This window comes from Lathamus discolor, chromosome 5 (genome assembly GCF_037157495.1).
Source record: "Lathamus discolor isolate bLatDis1 chromosome 5, bLatDis1.hap1, whole genome shotgun sequence".
In the NCBI taxonomy this organism is placed as follows: domain Eukaryota; kingdom Metazoa; phylum Chordata; class Aves; order Psittaciformes; family Psittacidae; genus Lathamus; species Lathamus discolor.
In genome coordinates, this window is record NC_088888.1 from 62,533,718 (window position 1) to 62,553,490 (window position 19,773).

Genomic DNA, 19,773 nt, shown 5'->3' on the forward strand with positions numbered 1-19,773 from the left:
ATTGGTGTTGGCTTCAGCTCAGGTTTCTGACAGGAGGTTGCAAACTTAAATTGCCCTGCTAAAGTGCTGACTTGATAGAAAAATCTAAACTTCAGTTGTTGCCAAACTGTTTCCTCCAGGTAATAGCTGTTTATCTGTTTGCATGCTCTACACACCCTCTCTTCTGTAAAGCTCTGCACTTATGTCAGTACTGTCAGAAACAATAGCCAACAGACACTGGTTAATGGATTGATTTATAGAATGTGTTACCTTGTAAAGAATTGATACACAGGCTTAATATTTTTTTTTCCAGTACATATTGAAGCATGCTACTCTTAATTCCTGTGAAAACAATCTTTATTTATAATTAAATTGTTATTTGGATATAAATTATACACAGCACAAGACCTTTCTTCAATCTTTTAAAAATGTCTTGGGAGAACAATACCTGATCATAAGTTAAATACAGCTTCTTTAAACAATCCAGCTTATGAGACTTTTCTTTCATAATTAAGTAATGAACAGTCTGGATGCTTTGCGGATAAGAATGTACAATATTTTCTTTTGTTGGAAAGTATATTTTATAAAGATCAAATGTCTGGACTGAAGGCAAAGAGAATGAAGGGAAAATAAAGCAGAATGTCATCAGGAAGGGTCTAACTAAAGGATTTGATTTGCTTCTCTTTTATTTGTTTTTTTTAAATATTATATAAAGTCTGAAACTGTGCTAAGTAGAGGGGGTTTTGAAAAAATGTCTTTTACAGGAAAGAACTTCCTCCCTATATCCAATCTAAACTTCCCATGTTTAAATTTTAACCCATTACCCCTTGTCCTATCACTACAGTCCCTTAGGAATCATCCCTCTCCTGCATCCTTGTAGGCCCCCTTCAGATACTGGAAGGCTGCTATGAGGTCTCCACGCAGCCTTCTCTTCTCCAGGCTGAACAGCTCCAACTTTCTCAACCTATCTTCATATGGGAGGTGCTCCAGTCCCCTGATCATCCTCGTGGCCCTCCTCTGCACTTGTTCCAACAGTTCCATGTCCTTTTTATGTTGAGAGCACCAGAACTGCGCACAATACTCCAAGTGAGGTCTCACGAGAGCAGAGTAGAGGGGCAGGATCACCTCCTTCAACCTGCCGGTCATGCTTCTTTTGATGCAGCCCAGGATATGGTTGGCTTTCTAGACTGCGAGCGCACCCTGAAGCCGGCTTACGTTCATTTTCTCATCAACCAACACTCCAAAATCCTTCTCCACAGGGCTGCTCTGAATCTCTTCTCTGCCCTTCCTGTAGCTGTGCCTGGAATTGCTCTGACCCAGGTGTAGGACCTTGCACTTGGCTTGGTTGAATATCATGAGGTTGATATTGGCCTGCTTCTCAAGTGTGTCAAGGTCCTTCTGAATGGCATCCCTTCCCTCCAGCATATCAACCGAACCACACAGCTTGGTGCCATCAGCAAACTTGCTGAGGGTACATTCAATCCCACTGCCCACGTAGCCAGCAAAGATGTTGAACAAGATCAGTCCCAATACTGACCCCTGATGGACACCACTCATTACTGGTGCCCAAGCGGACATTGAGGTATTGACCACAATTCTCCGCGTGTGGCCATCCACCCAATTTTTATCCACCGAGACGTCTATCTGTCAAATCGTTGTCTCAATTTATATTCCTTATTTTCTTCTACCTTCCTACAGTCCCTACTAGATGGGGTTTTCTGCCTATCTGCTTTCCTTCCTTTCAATTCAATTCACTGTTCTGTTTACATTTTTGTATGGACCATGCTTCTATTCACACAATAGTCACTCCTGAAGAAAGCAAGCACTAGATAGACCATCTTTCTGTGCCTCGTAGACTAACCCAAAGACCTCCTTTTCAAATCCTTAGAAAGTCTTAATTTGAAGACATCTGATTCAGTTCTTCACTCCTATCATGCCAACTCCAGAAAATTTGGTAAAAAAAACCAGATTCTCTGGATAGAACCTCAATGTGTCAAGAAACCAAGTAGCATGAAGCTCAACAGCTCTTCAACCTAAACAGTCAGCAACCTAAACATGAAAGCAGTAATTATCCTGTGATGACCACCTCTCCTTCCCCCTTTCCCTTCTTCAGCTTTCATAGGTGCTGTGTTGGATTCATGCCATGTTTTGTAACATGCAATACAGTGCGTCTGCAAAGTGGGGGTTATTAGTGCAAGCCAAGCAATGTGGTGAATGCAGGTTGCTAGCAGCCATACACGTTGCCGGGTGTGGTACCCCTTGAGGACAACTGTGAGTTATGGTTCATTTGTAGCAAAAGTTTTGAAAGCATTTTCCAACAGGAGGTGAAGTCTCTATAAATGAAATTAAAACATTCCTTTACAACTCAAACTAATAAATGTGAATGTCCATTGAAAAACCATTAATAATGACTACTACCAGTCTGAACAAGTCATTGCAATTCTGACCACACATAGGAATGGGCTGAGTGGAGACGCATATTCCGACAAAGGAGAAATAGCTATAACTGAATTAACAGCATAACCCTATCTTGGCACAAAGGCCCATAAAGGACAGACATGATTCCCACAGCACAAAACAAAACAGCTTGTGTGGAGCAGTGTAGTGCAACACTGAAAGCCAGGGAATTGGCCCCTTGAACCTCACATCAACGAGGAGAGCACATACTTAAATTCAGCAGCTGGCATGCGGACTTAGCAAAGGGTAAGGCAGGTGCTGGGACCACAGCACTGACACGCAAGCTTACTTCTGCAAGAAAGAGAAAAATAATGAGATTTCCTAAATAACATAAGGCATTCCAGAACCATAATGAGTTTGGTAAATCTAACAGCCAGCCCATGCTGTAATTAATAGAAAAGATAGAGAACCAAGGAATTCACAAAAAGTGGTCACGCCTTTTTTTGTCTCCTTTTTCTATCACTTTATTAAATAACTCTGCAAATAAGGAGACAAAGCCCAGTACTGAAAAAATGGGGTGGGGAAGACAACAGCTGCCTGAAAGAGTCCAGCTGTGCGGCCTGGGTTCTGCTTTCAGGCATGTTTTGTGCAAAGTAAGTGAAACTGAAAGCTTATAATAAAAGACCAGCAATCTGCAAGGTTTCGCAACTTGTTTTGTAGTTCATAGGAGGCCTGCTAAAACCATGCTGGCACAGATGAGAAACAGAAGTGAAAGCAGGGAGGAATTTGCATACAGAGTGCAGATTTCATTGTTCGTGGCAAAGCTGCCCTTGATTTGCTTCAATCATTGTAACAATCAGCCCAGCCAACTGTTTACATGCTCTCCATTGTGCTAGTGTTGGCTAGGAAATGGCAGGCACAATGAGATTTGCTTTCTGCTGGCACTCTGGGGAACAGCAGGAGTTCACACACTTGACAGACAGACAGGCAGACGGGCCCCTCTTTCCAAGAAACAAGAGAGAGGCTCACTTGCTCTTGAGCTGTGGAATTGTGATGAGCCGGGAGCATGTGTGGCTGAAAGCAGTATGTGCAGCACAGATTGTATTCCAGGAAATAAAGGGTGAAGATATAAGCAAAGGGTCTGAGAACTGGATCCATAGAAGGTTTAAAAAAAACTAGCCCTCACTGCCCAACTGCTTGCACCTAAGCTACTCTGAAGTAATTTTTCAGAGAAAAATAGAACAGCTCAGGGACGAACCAAATGTATTCATGCATAAGTTGTGATTGAAAACGGCATACGAAAGGGCTGAAACTCAAGCTGCAGGAAAGGATATGTAAATAGTTGTCCTTTTCCTGTTAAAGGGACAGCAATGTTGCTGCTGTCATAGCAACGCAGTCACAGCTGTAAATATAATAAGCTCTCAAATTTAAATATAATCAGAATCAAACAGAAGGCCCATGAAAGACAATCCCCCTATGCCTCCCCCTTGCCTCACGCATTCATGGCAGTCTTAATGGGTTTAGGTTGATAGGCTTTTCCTTTAGCCCACCCTGGTCTGATTTGAAATGCATGGATAAAAACACCTCCCTAAGCTATTTGACAAACTTGCTAGAAAAGTTAAAACTGAGAAGCACAGTCTTACTCTTAGATCTGCTTTCTAGAACAAGACGTCCCTGAAGGATAAAGGGAAGTTTAAAGCTGCATGGTCACGTAGTGTTTGTAAACCAATTTGGTTGTATAATGTGCATAGTTTAAAGAATAAAAAAATATCCTATTCCTGAGGATCATGTCTGAAATAGGTCTGGAGGGGTTTTTTATACCATTTTTTATTTTCTTTTAAAGTCTTAATCACAAACACTGTTATTAAGGCAAAGCCAAAACTTATTGCTGGGAGCACACACAGAGCCAATACATTACTGCAGACAGCAATCAGCAGTGGGTCACATTCAAATGCCTAAATTTCTCCTTCAAATTGTAGGTAAATTATGTTCAAAATCTTCACTGATTATTGGTGAAGAAATATCAGTTGGCATACCTGCTAGAATTATGTGATATTCACCCTTCAAAAAACATAATCTGCTCTCTAATTAATTGGGGAAATATGTTGACTAACTTAGAGAATAGAAGAGCAAGGAAAGGGTTCCGCAGCCAAAAAAAACACAAAGGAATGTATACTTGAAAACAGAGAAGTAAGACTAGTGCTATCGAAAGGCCAAATTCCCCAGTGAAACAAAATATCCAGGAATATAATTTAATAAGGTAAAAAGCAAAGTAAGCATTTTACACCTCTATTAAATTTTCCTTACAAGTTTTCTCTGCAAATACAGAAAAAACGAGAATTCCGTTTCCTTTATATGGATTGTTAAAGTTTTGTTAGTTGTGATTTATTTGTACAGGTCTGACTAATGACTTGAAGTGAAATGGCTATAGCAGGGAAATGATAAATTATCTAGTGTATAACACTGCTTAAAACCTAAACATGTGTTTATAGTTGCTGTTCTGGGATGGCTGCCAAAGGGACGTTTTACTTAGCAAGTTATGTTAGTGTAAGTATTTTTTTCCTATAAACAACAAAAAAAGTCTCCAAAAATAATAAGTCGGGGGTGTGGAGGGGGAGGAATCTCATTTGCCTGCTTCTAGGAAGCACAAGGCATCAAATTTTCATCTGACTATTGAAAATATTTAGTTTTAATCTGTCAAATTCAGTATTCATGAATACAAAGCAATATAAACTGTAGAAAAATATATGTTTGATAACAACTGATTTTCATTAAAATGTCAGTGCTAAAAAATGCCATGTAGAAAGTCCAGATACATTAAAAAAATAAAACAATAAAAGAAAATATATAAACACGCAAACACAGAAAACATTTTTGTCTGTTCATGTATGCTGCATGTTCATGCATTCCTGTCTCAAAAAGGATGTAGTTAAGTAAGAAAGGAAAAAAAAACACTGAAAACAGAAAGACTAGAGGAACTGAGCAACCTTCATCCAAGAAGAAATACCAAGTAATAAGCAAAAAGATCAAGAATCCTCATGGTAGAAAGAGAACATCTAAGAGATAGCATAGTACATGTCAAGAAAATCATGATTCATAACATCCTGAATGAAGTTGTCATATTTCTCACAGTGGCCAAGTGGGAAGTCATCTAATGAAATTAACAAATAGACCTGTTACAATCAAAATAAAAGGAAGAACTTTTTGTGCATTGTGCTAGTAGTGCCACAGGATGTTGTGTAGACTAAAAATACATATAAACTAGAAAAAGAATAGGTGGAGGTAATACTGTGAGCAGGATAACAAAGTCAATGGCCTGGGCACAACCCACTGCAAAAAAACTTAAATTTCTAACTGCAAGATGGGAAGCCATGGAGAGTGAAGAACTATTCCTTAAATGCTTTCTTTAATATTTGCTACTGATGACTACCAAAGGTGGGATAATAAGCTAATTAAACATTTGATCAGAGGTAGTGTAGTAATTTTTACTCCTTCTTAAAGAAATTAAGTGAAAACTGAGAGCAGATTGACAAGAGATAGCAATAAGGAAAGAATAAAGTACGTCAAAATCAGGAAGGCTGTGAAAAAAAGTCTGGCCCAAAGAGATAGGGACTATCACAAAATGAGTTATTAAAGAGCAGGAGCTTGACCAATCTGAACATTTTTAAATAGGCAATTATGTACGAGGTTGGATGTGTCACTACACTAAGGGGATCCAATACTGCCCTTGCTCACACAGCTACCAAATATACACCCTTCTTCAGATATACACCCTTCTTTTTCTGTAAATGGAGCAACTGGATACAGATGTTTTGTATATTTGCACATACTGTTCCTAACTTTTTGAGACAGACTTTAGAGAAGATGAGTGAGAAGAAAACAAATCATACAATCATAGAATCAGCTCAGCTGGAAAAGTCCTTTAAGATCACAAAGTCCAACCTTTACTCCAGGACTGCCAAGTCTGCCACAAAATCATGTCCCTAAGGGCCTCATCTACATGTTTTTTGAACAATTCCAGGGATAGTGATTCCACCACTTCCCTGGGAAGCCTGTTCCTATACCTGATCACCCTTTTGGTGAAGAGATTTTTCCTAATATCCAATCTAAACCTCTCAAATTCATTATGTGAACAGATAAAATACAGTACAATCATGTCTGATTTGCTGGTAGAAATATATATTCTCCCAGTAATTAGACATAGTTTCCCAAATCCTAGAGAAATATGTACTTAAATTCTGTTTCTCGACAGCAACCCCAATTAGAGATAACTTTTGCTGAAATGGCCAGCAGGCTGTGAGGAATCTCTTTAGATTACATGACTCCAACAGTTTAAGATAAATATACACGTGAGGATAAAATGATAATGGGGAACAGATCTTAAACAATGTTTGTTTTGGGGTCAGATTGTTGTCCTTTATCTCTTAATCAGTGTTTTTATAATGAACATTCACAATCCATTTCTCTCAGCAAGAGTTTCTTCAGTTACGAGACATGGGTCTGTTAGGCAGCTCCATTCATTCAGTCATGTCATTTCCTTGTTTCATTAAAGACAGCTTTCATTTCATAGGCCCAGCATGGGTTTGTGTTTGGAGGGGGGAAAGGAATTTAGCTCACTATGCTAATAAAGCCATGCATGGTTACAGCTTGTTATCTTTAAATTTTACCCTGCAAGGACAATTGCTTTCCATTAAAAATGATAATAACAATAAATTCTGATTCTGTTGCTGTTGAAAAGCAATCTTTCTGATCACTTTCTGCCAGCAAAGGCCTACAGATGAAAACAAATATTTTACTGTGTTTGTGGGTGATGTGGTTCTCTCTTTGATCTGTACACACAGGAGGGAGATCTGTGTGTCTGAGCAGTCCTGTGCTTGCTTTATCCCTGTGCCTTGAAAGGGCTTCTGAGACTGTAGTAAGGAGAAAGAGGGCCACGTAATTCCTTCAACTTCCTTTTGATGGTATGTTTTTGTAGCTCAGTGATCCTGCTAATGCTCTACTTCAGTGTTAGCCTTTATGCTGAGGTGATGGACACAGTTCTTCAATCCCTCTTGCAGCAATATTTGAGATTCATTCTGCATTTTCTGCAGTGTTCTGCCAAAAAAGTACTTACGTACATTGAGTTTTCAGGATGAAAGTGCCAGGTGCTAAAAGAAGTTGGGCATTGTGATTCACAGCTCATAAATTCCTAAAAATGTGATGCCAACCTGTAAGTATGCATGGCATCCTGGGCATGGGACAGGCATGAGGGCTGTGTCTCTGCTATCTGCTCCCTGCCAGATAGGTGCTCGCTGGTGCAGTTCAGGAGGAACTTCTCTTCAGAAGCTGGTGCCTGGCAATCTCAGTTGTCATGCTATCTGAACCATTTGAAGGCAAACCCATCTCCTAGCACTCCCAAATGTGTCTCATGTTACAGGTCTCCCCTGTGGTTCCTTTTAGTTCATCACTTTATTTAGGTACACTGCTACTAGAGATGTGTTTACCCTGGATTGACAGTTACTTCTAGATTGACTGGGCTCATTTTAAGTATCAGACAACTCAAGGGAGAAAAGCATGTTGGTTTCCTATGGAAAAAACAAGAAGTGAAGATCTCAACTGAAAAGTATGAGATAGGGTCAGAAAGAAACAAAAAATCAATAAAATTCTGTCTATGCTTAAAAGCATATTCTAAGTGTGTGTTGCCTTAATGATAGTTTTTAGATCATTCCTTCTCTTGATCTTACTGCCTGCATGTCACCAATATGTGACACATATGGTCAGCCTTCTTTTGACACCTTCCATTTTGCCTGAAGAATGGGGTCCTTTTCCCCACTTCTTTTCTCCAAAAGTACAATCAATCAGCATTTTTTCAGTATTTGATAGCATGATCCCATTCTGGGGAAGTCAGAAAATAATTGAATGGAAAGTTTAATTTAATATTAGATTTAAACTAGCCTCACAACTAGTACCACCAACCAAATGGAGATTGAATAGATGAGAAAATTCAGTAGCAAAGCAGAAAAGTGTTAGAAAGAGGTTGAGATATAAATGAAAAGAGAAACTCTAGAAACCACAATTTTAAAAGCAAATACAGAAAAATAATAATGTCAGCCCTTACAGACAGATTAAGAAATGGGAACCCAGCCAAGACAAGGAATGGAAGAACAATATCATAATTGTTTCTTGAGAGATATGGCAATGGGCCATGTAGCCTGCTTGTTTTTACCTTGGGTCACTGCCCAGACTGGACAGTTAAAAGGATATTTTTGTCATAGAACCAGTCATTTTACTTAACCACTGTTAAAAAAGTGTCACTACCAACTGTGCACATTGATTTAATCTGTAGGTGTAGGATTTTGTGGAACAAAAAGCATTTGCAGCAGTCCAGAAATCTCAGAAGCACAGCTCTAGTGTGAGTGATCTTGTCAAATCTTGAGGACTTTTTAAATTAAAATAATGACTTTCTAGAAAGTAGGAGAAATCTCACCTTCTGTACCTCTCCCACCAGGGATATTCTAAATACAAAGCACTAGCCAAACGCTCCCTTTATGTTAGCCTACACTTTTCCTCTCTCCCATCCTGGTAGTCGACATTTACCAGAAGCACAATGAATCTTTAAATAGGAACTTCTGAAGATTGGTGTAATTTATTTTCCATCCTAAGCCAAAGAATGGATAGTGTTGAGTACATAGTGTTTTCTATTCACATCTATTAGCACATCTGTTTTCCAAGGCTCTTTTTAAAAGTTGCTATGTTTAGCAAAGAAGTTATTTTAGTTGCATCCCACAGGATTAAAGCATTTCTGACACTGAAGCTTTCCTATAGGAAGAGCTTCTGAGAATTAGAAAATTCAGTTATGTAGATGTATTCTATTGGTATTAAACATTAAATTTACTGTAAAGGAAGAGGAACTGAAGGGCTGGATTCACAAAGGTTCTCTCATGCTGCAGGAAGTCACTAGAGATGCCAGTTCTATCTGTTCCTGAAAGAACTAAAGTCTGTAGGTTCCATCTTCCAAGACAGAATATTGTTCATTAAAATGTGAGAGTACCTAACAGCTCTTGCTTGAGATGAAATCCTTCATATAATCTATAATCTATATAAACTATAATCTAATAACAAGAAATCCTTGCTATTAAGAACAAGACCTAGAATGATTCTTCTGCTTAGTGAATAAGTATTGAACATGGAAGTGAGATTCCTTTTGGACACTTCTGGAACACTGAAAAACAGTCTAAAATTCCCATGCCACAGCATGAGTTAAGCTTGACACTTCAGTTACTTCTTGGATGCTCTGAAAGGTGCTTTTAAACAGATTTATGGAGAGAATGGAAATAGGAATAAGAGTATGGTAAAGCCTTGACTAAAAGGAAAATAAAATAATCCCTACATTTTTCCCAGGTGAAAGGACTTGGCAAAGTTGAGTTGAAGTCATCAACAATTTAAAAAATGGCAACAGTGAAATGATGGGCTTAGGAAAAAATATTTCTTGGAGAATGTTCTTTTGCTGCTCGATAAGTGTTTATATACAAAAAAATGTAAAAAAAAAATAAATTTTATTTAGACAAGTCTTTTTTAATAATTTGTCTGTCTCACACAAAGTTTTGAAGTGTTAACAGTTTCTTGTGGTTTATATTTTTAATAGTTCAGGTCTTGAAACCTGTCTATGTCTGATTAGCTCTAAGAAAAGAGACAAGGAAATTTATCTGCAAGATGAAATAAGTAATTAAAAAATGTCCTTTCCTATACAGTTTGAAGTATAAAAAAGTAAAACATAGAGCAGGACACTGCATTTGATTCTGCCTGAACATGGGTAGGGAGATTACTTCCTCATTCCTCCAACATTTAGTTATGAATCAATTACATAAAAATATACAAAATCAAGCTCAGATCCAAGATCAACACATCTTATTCTAACTATTCTAATTTTCTGACCATATATCCAAGACACATATCAGCAGGTCATTGACTGCATTCCAATGCTATTGTCAGCCAAGATTAAATGCAACTGATTTATATTTTTTACTTTTTATTACATTTTTCTAGTAATTTTGTCAGGAAAACCAGATGTAGAAAAAAGAAAAAATAATAGTCTTGGAAAATAACTTCTTTTCATTCATTACCAATGGAACAGTTGGAAAACACCAAGTTTGTTTGAGCCATCTAAACGGTAGGTGAATAAGCAAGGAGGCATCTTGATTCACTGTATCCTGGTACTCTCTAGCATTTAAGACTGGGAGTCCCAGTTGTTTTCCTGATGCACTGGAAGATTTGTGGGATTGTAGAGTTCTCTTTGCCATAGAATCATAGAAATATGCAGTCCTCTGGCTGTCCTTAAATCAACCCTATATTCAAGGCAGGGGCAGTTACAAGTTGTCCATGGTTGTGTCCATTTGAGTCCTGTCTCCAGAGATGATATTCCACCAGCTGTCTGGTGCTGACACCCTCACAGTGATTTTTGGATGCTTTTTTATTTTCCTTAAGTCATTGTTTTCTCCTTATATATGCAGCCACTCGTTACCAGCTTGGTCAGGGTAACTTGCGCCTGCTAAATCGATGCTGCCTGCTCCAGTCCCACCTGCATGTGCCGTTCTTGTGCCAGAAAATGGTTTCAGGCATGATTTGCTTCATAATCATCCTAATGACTGAGTTGCTGATCACCCTGCTGTTCCTTAGATCCTGTTTCTGGGAGATAGGTACAACATTTGCTGTTTTCCACTCCTTAATTATATCCTCCTTTATCATGGCTGATGTTTCACTGCCACAGATGTGGGTCTTGGGTCTCCCCTTGGTGATGCTAGTTTGTGTCTCTAAAGCAAGTCCTCAGAAATGCTGGGAGAAATGTGAATTCCACAGCCACTTGCTCCATACCTTCACAAGCTTTCTCAAGGAGGGACTGTGGGCAGAGTCTGTTTACCTGAAGAAAGTTTTCTAATAAAAAGAACGTTCAATGTGCTACACTCCCCAGAAATTCAGGATAAAGGGCTTCCTAGTGCTTACCCAACTAGTCAAACATAATGAACTGTAAAATCAAGTTTATAGTATTACATACCTTCATTATAAAGCCTTCAGTGATATCACTGGTAGGTACTAAAGTACCGAGGTGATGACATACATAAATTGTGTAGATGCTACAGAAGACACAAACTCAAACTCTTTCTCCTGTTACATTTCTGTACCTTTTTGTAGTACTTAATTTCACCAAAGTTGCAAAATTATTTCTGAAAAGAAACTATGAAATAAATCACCACTCCTAATTGGGATGAGCTAAGGTATAGGAGGATAAATTGCTGAGAGGAAATTAATTTAGCTTTATGAGCTATATGTGTTTACAATTGGCCAATATTATAGTGATATAGCAGCTGTTTCTCTGGTCAGTCTGGTTAGTCCCATACACTGCCCCTGAAAAATTATTGTAAAAAAAGGAAACGAATAAAAAAGTAAGGTAGAATGTATTTTTTTCCATTTTTCTGTAATTAAAAAAGTGGTCAAAAATGTGTATCCTCTTATTTATAGGCAGCGCTACAACCTCGATAGAAATCCATGTAAGCCTGAAACTCACTGAATCTGAAATAATCACAGATATCACAGGCCTACATTTTATCTTCAATTGCTTCCAAAAACTCTTCTATTTGGGTGAAATAATAGCACTGAGGTTATGAATTTTATTGTCATATAATCAGTGAACAGTGAATTATATAATTCTGAAAGCAAACAGGGGTATAAGGTACTAAGGATCAATTTCTGTTCTGGCATTTTGCGTAAACAGCTGCCATTGTTGAGGTGGTGCCAAATAAAATTTGGTCCAGCTTTTTGCAAATAATGCCCATTAGCTGTTGAAAAAGATAAAGTCTACACTGGATGCCAGGCCTGATTTTGTGTCACTCTTGTTTTCATGGTGAGCATTGAACTCACACGCTGTATTTGGTGAGGACCAGTCCAACATTGCAATGAACTCATCCACTTGCCCCTGCTCCTTCTTGGACTTATCTACAGACTGCAGTCCCTTAGGGTTGTACCTGCTCCAAATGGAGCCTTATGTATGAGCTTCACTGGTACACCTGCTGCAACACAGAAATCCACAGCCACAGCCTCTTTGAGGTGCACCTTCTCCATGGGCCACAATGCCTTCAGAAATATACCTATTCCAGAATGGCCTTATCCACAGTCATAGTCCCTTCAGAAGTAAAGCTGCTCCAATATGGTCTTACCCATGGCTGCAGTACCTCCAGGAATAGACTTGCTTTGTCCTGGATTTATCCATGGCCACATGCTCTGAGGTGCTTCAGCATGACCTCATGCACAGCCACCGATTCTTCAAGATGTACCTGCTGCAGCACAGACTTATCAACAGCCACAGATGATTTGAGGTGCTATTTTCTCCACCATGGATTTAACCTTGGGCTACAAGCTATTCTGAGATATACCTGCTCTGGCTGAAATATCAGCAGAAAGTTTGGCACTACCAGGCAACTTCAGTCTGGGTTTCGATACTAAAACTCACTTTAGCTGTCATAAATCTATTTGTTATATTCTACTGTTGCACATACCTTTTCATGAAAAAAACTGTGATAAAATATTCTCCATGTACAAAAAAATGTCTGAAGTAAATCCAGGCAGCTGAAATTGAGTAAAAACTTAAATAAAACCCATTTGTTTTATTATCTTTGCTTTTCATACCATTTATTAGAATATGAAAATATTCTTTTACTGCTAAAACTTTAATCTGTTTCTCTAGTTCTTTGCAGCTATTCTCGTGTTTCTAACCTGAGGTAATTAGTGTTTTCCTTTCAAAAATAGTGAACTTCCCCTAGTAACTGGCCAGAGAAATATGAGATTTTGTGGTAAAAAAATCCTGTTCAAAAAAGTATACTTTTGCTTAAATTTCAAGTGGCACACAGCAGATAATAACATAACCCTTTCTCTGTCATTTATGCTCCATTGTAATAGTCTCAATTTCAAATCTACTTGATACTAAATTGAAAGGGAAAGAAGTGATTTGAAAAATAAGTTTTGATCTCAGAACATCACCAGATAGATTTCTTTTCTATATATATATTTGTGTATGTATGTATGCATAGAATTTCAGAAAACATCTTTCTCTAAATCAAAACATAAAAGAACCAAGGAAGTAATCTTCATATCTTCCCTCTTGGCCTCATGAAGTCCTTAGTGCTGCTTCTAGAACTTGAAGAGTGGAAAAGGATACTGGAAAAAATGAGCTAGATGGAATATGGGATTAATTTACATCTGGATTATGACTTTTTTTTTTTTTTTTAATGACTGTGTCTTAACTGAACTTTTGTGTGAAAAAAAATCAGGTAAGGGATGCTGCACCTGCATGGATAGAAGTAAATGCAGATCTTAACAAAGAGAAAGATGAGTTTATAATGCTCTGTAAAACATCTTCTTTTTTTAAATTGAATGTTTGAATAAAACTGCTGAGGCATGTGAGGTCTCCTCAGCCACCCTGTTAACTCCTAACCACTGGCAATTGGGAGGCTTTTCCATTCAGCACAGCCAGAGACAGCTTCAGTTAATAAAAGGGAGCAGGCCAGTGGTATAATCTGATCTGCAGTAAAGCGGTCTCTGGTCTGGAAACATCTGACTTTAACATGAATTAAAATCTGAAAGCTTTTCTGAGGTTTCATTGCTTTCCTATGTTTCTACAGCCTTTACGTTTCAGAGCACCAGTCCCACAATATTTTCCTTTTGTGGAAGCTCTTTCCTACAGATTGTTGAGATGCTAAGAAAATTCATAAGATATAAGCATGAATATGTGACCTTCTGTATCAAAATATCACACTGTATATGTGACCTTCTGCATCAAAATTGGAGGTTCAGGGGTGTGGAGGAGAGGAAGGGAAAAGACTGTTTTTAATGACCCAGAATAATACCTAACATGACACTAGTCAGTGGAAGAGCACTCTGCTGTCTTAAAAGTAAGCAACTCTGTGTAATGGCATCCTTCTATTCCATGTAATTGGATCTGTTAAAATATTTTTAAATATCAGAGTGTGAGTATTACAAATTATGTCGCTTGGCAGTCTTTGAAATTTCTTTTCCCTTAGGGTCAGCAGCAGGGGCAGTGAACTTGGAAGATGCTAACAAGGCTTTTTAAAGCCCAAGTGGTCTCTCTCCAAATTGAAAATCTCTTAATCTACTCATTGGATTTTATAACACAAGCTCTGTTTCTCCATATATTTCTTGCTTTATACATTCTGAGAAGAAACAAGAAATTGCTTTTAAAATAGTTTCCAACTGCTACACGTCAGCTTGGACAGTACAGAAAAGCATGTGAATAGATTTTCCAAGAGGTTTCAATTAGTGCCAGAGAAGCCATAAGGGTCTACACTAGTTATGCTTATGCAAAACTATTTGGGATTTTGGCTGCAATTTTCCTTCATATTTTTCAATTTCTCTTTAACCCTACACCTACTGTTCTTTTTCCTTCTTTATTTCTCTATTGCTTAAAATGTGCCCATTATAACCTCTTAACTCTCTCTTATCAGAGAATTCAGTGATGGGGCAGATTTTTAAATGAGATGCCTACTGAACTTTGATTATGTGTGATGGGGGCATGGGCATTCTCAAATGCATTGTATGACCACAGCATAGCTTTCCACTGGGCAGGCTGGGCTCAGCAGGTTGAAGCTCCAATGTATAAACTGGCCAGAGTAGGGATTCTCAGATCATTTGTAAAAACAACTCTGGAGCCTCTCTTAGGAAATTGTTAATGTTTTGAGCCTGGCTATATCAAAGTCTTCATCCACAGGCCTTTCTTGTGTCCTGGGCCATCTGCTGCTGTCTGACTGAGTGAGCCCTTCAGGAAAGCAGCTTCAGGAGGCTCAATGCAGTTGCTGAAGTGTAGCACTATGCCCTTTAAGATGATTACCTGAAGGTCCCTGAGGTATTTATCCACTAGGGTCTTTGCAATTGGAAGGCCCTACATACTCCTAGAGCACCATTTATGAAAGGCCTTTACACCACTATTTTAAAATAATTAAGAAAATCTCCTGTTTATGCATGAGCAATAGTCACAATTAAGGTTAAGAGCCCCTTTATAGATTTGCAAATAGAGGGAGAATTAAAAAGTTACTTTATCTTTTTGTTCACAGAAATAATCATTGAGAGCAACCAAGAATTCGCATGCAACTAGACAAGGCTCATTCAGCCAGTTTCTGAAAATGAAACAAGAGAAATAGAGACAACCTGAATGTGCGTAATTTTATTATTACCATTGGTTGCTTTGCTTTCTGCGCTGTTTAGATCCCCAGGCATATACTTTTTTCCCTCTAATATGTTTATGCAAATTTGATCCAATTGCTACTTGCAAGTGTTCACAACATGACAAGTATTCTGACATATTTATGTGACATACCTTTTGAAGAGATGATAGGGACAGCACAGCATCACATTTGTGATGCTATAGATAAGGGATGTCATGCTTTCCATTCTAAAACACCATTTTTAGAGGGTTTATAATCCTGGAACGAAAAAAATTTGGACCTTAGTTTAACATGCATGACTGACATATCTCTGGATACAATGTGAAAAAATATCAGTTCAGTAGAACTTAGAGATACAGTGCAAATGAATATATGCAATTTGCAAGAAATGGGGTCTTGCCCAGATCAATATCCTTTAGTATTTGAGTTTGCACCTGGTTTCAACTTTGTCATAATAGATTTACAAATGCGTGCACATCTGTGTAATTTATATAAAAAAAAAAAAATATTCCTGTGTGAAGAATGAATGCTTCTATGATGCAGGTGTTTTTAGACAAAAGATGGTAAAAAAATCAAAAGACCTGTTAAAATGCTACTGATGCTGTAAGGAAAAAATAGGAAAAAACAGAGCTCAATGGCTTACTCTAAGATCTCATGTTTCCTCTGACACTTAGGCACATGTTAAGGATGTTGCACAGACAATTGCTATTTTTTTAAGTTTTCATGTTTTCGTGTTTGTGTTCTTTAACGATACCTTCAGTTCTCCTTTGGTCTCTCACACAGTATGGCTGTTTCCTTTTACTGACACTAAAGCATGTGGAACTTTGTAATTCTATTAGTCTGCCTCTATTTCAAAATACATATGGGTACCTACCATTCTTAATTGGTAAGGTATGCCTTCAGAAACTAAGTGTACTGGCTCTGCCTCAAAGATCTGCTTTTCTCCTTTGAATTCCTGAACTTAGTTCAAGGACACAAGATTTTCTCCTCCCTTTCTCCCTTTTGCAACAAATTTAAGCACTTTGCTCCCTAACCTTGTTTTCTACCCTGAATAAACCCCACTAAAAATTACTTTTGGGAATAATATGATTTGGCCAAATTATTTCTAGTTAACATTTCTCCTTTTAACTTAACACTTTAATGCTAGGAACAAATTAATAGTGAGGTAAAAATTAATGAATTCCTCAGATTAAAAAAAAAAAACAACAACCAAAACACACACACACACAAAAACCCCCAAATAAACCACAACTTTCATGTATATTAAAAAGTAAAGGCTCTGTTATAAATCACAGTCATACAGAGGAAAAAAAAACAAAAAAAACCCTTTGTGCTTTGGAGATTTTGATGTGAATCATTCCAGCTTTAAGCAGAACAGGAGTAGGGGTGATGTACCTTCTCCTTTATCGTATCTGGAGATTTTTCGCAAGGCACGAATCAGCACTCCTGCATGTCCTCCATAGTTTCCCACTTGTCCACTGATCCACCTGCTATCATGGCATGATGCCCATTCACACCAGGTGAGTAGATCACAGAAACCAATCAATAAATCTCTGGATAGCTTGGGAAGGTTAATACATAGAACAGCAAGAGTCAGGTTTCTGAAGACACTCCTGGCACATCTTGTGTTTTTAATGATTAGGATCTCACCCTCAGGGCTGTGTGTTACCAGCTCAGTTGCTGTAGCAGTGGACTGGAGCAGATGGCTTGGCACTACCAAAAGGCTCTTGCCTTTTCAAAAATTAAAGATTAATTCGTTGTTTTCTTCTAATAGGAAATTCCATGCAGACGAACAATATTGAGCTGACAGGCTTGTATTTCTCCCTCTATCTTCTGTTCAGAGAAAAGCATAATCATCCTTATGTTAACCTCACAGACTGCCTACATCCTATGCAGTGATGAGAGAATATTTCAACACTCCCAGCCATTTTGCCTTTGGCATCTCTAATGTGGTTTCCAACAAGGATGATATCACCACGTGTTTATGGATTTGTTTGTTTTTTATGATGTGACCAATAGTCTACCACAAGCCGGCCTGAGAACTCCAATTATATCAAATAGACCAACCATCTGGCATGTTACCATTAATTAATAGTAACATTTTTAGCCATTATTGCTCCGGGACAGATATGTAACATGAGAGGCAAAATCTGATTGGATAGCCAATCACCTTGTCACCTGAAGCAGACAGATTAGTCAGTACCTAGTGCTGGGTCCCGGTAGATATCAATGGACTGATCAACAATGGTAAATAAAAGAAGCGCTTTTCAGAATATAAGTCAAGTGCAAAAGGTGAAAAGGAATTAACCCTTTTCTTCAAGAGACAATAGGACTTAACCATGGCTCATAGCTTTTCTGTTGGAAGTGCTCGTGTTCCCATCTGCACACAGTGTGTAACAGCAAAGGGTTTCTGTGAACCAGTGTAATGGAATCTATTTTTATATATAGTCAGTTTAATCAATTTCAAGACACAAGTATTAAAATAACTTTTTTGTTAAAAATTACCACAGATATGTATGTGACACTATTTATCAAACACTAGTAGCTCTTTTAATGGCTTTTCTAAAGCCCACGCTCTTAAAATCTTTATAATTTTGAGCCATGAGCTCTCACAGGAGGTTATTAAGCACATAGGCGGTGGAACTGCACAGCTGCTCCTCCAGTCATACTGATCTCTAGACAGATGCTCTTCATGTTCACGTGCTGTGATGAATGCCAAAGAAGCTATTAGAGAACAGATTGACTTAGACTGGACCTTGATCCTTGGAGAACTGGCTTCAGACTGGGAGCTGAGGGGTCATAGGGGGAGCTGCAACCCATGACAATGTGAACACAGAAGGTTGCCTTTCAGTTAGATTTTCCCATCCAGCATTTCCAAATACAGCCTTGCTCTGAGTCCCTAAAAAACAGCACTAAATCAGATATATTATTTTCTCTGTTTTCTTGCTTGCTGAATTTGCTGTGGCTAGCTTGGATGCTCAACTTTACCCATATCTGACTTGCAAGGGATTTCTGGGTATTTCTGTATCAATCCCATGCACATACTCTGGCTGCTGTGACCTGCTACTGTGTCTGTTGGGAATCTTAACAAGTAGCAAAGACAGAACTCCACACATAGAGTCGTTCCCCATCACACTCATCCTAGCCCTGCAGAGAAGGCCTGAAGACAACCTAGTTGTTATGAAACTGAGATATCACACCTGCTCCTCTCCTCTGAGGCTGACAAGAAGCATCGCATGCCATTATCGGATTTAAGTACAGGGGCCTATCTGTCCAAAGAGAGGTGTCATCTGTGGTACATCCCGCTGCAGACCTTACTTTTCTGACCTTCATAGCTACAGCAGATGTTCTTGTTATGTTGTTATTCTGGGGAAGGGAGCCTCTCTGAGCTCCTGGGCTCTCATCCAGCTGCAGCTGTGGGAAAAGGATACATATAATAATAATGGAATCTTCTTTCTGTCATTTTGGCTTACATCATCTTGGCACCAGCAGTAAAGGTAACATTAGTCAGTCAGTCATAGGGTTTCTGTAGATTCCTTCTCCAAACCACTACCCTTCTTTCTCCACTGTCGTGCTGCCTCTGCTCTTATTTACCCCTATCCAGCTGGAATGATTTCAAATCTAGGAAATGAAGGAGTTGTTTCTCTGCTGACCTCTATGATTTTCCTCAGCTCATACCTCCTGCATGTGCTAACTGTGACATTTGCAAAACACAGAAACTTGAATCCATTTAGTTGTGCTGTACCCATGTAAAAGTCTTTCAGTGGGTTGCTTGTAAAGTAGCAAATACCTATACCAGCCTTCATTCTATGAGCTATTTCTCCGGTTTATACCTTCTATAAGAAGCAAAATCTAAGTTGTTCTTACCAAAGATTTAAAGATTTCAAGCAGTGTATTCCGGTACATACATGACAAGCAGCTACATCCCTGAGGGATTTCTACTGTATTGGGAAATACCCTGAAAGGTACCTGTATTAAATATCATTGCCTCTTTTTAAATGATAGACACAAAAATATGTCCACTGAAACTTCAAGTCACAAACAGTCCCTAGATACTTTGTATGAGGGTCTACTGCAAGAAGGATCAGGATCTCTGAACATAAAGAATTATGACGAAGAAGGGGGACACTAGGGAGAAAGTAGGGTTGTTCAAAGTCTGCTAAGTAATAATGATTAAATAAGCTGTGTA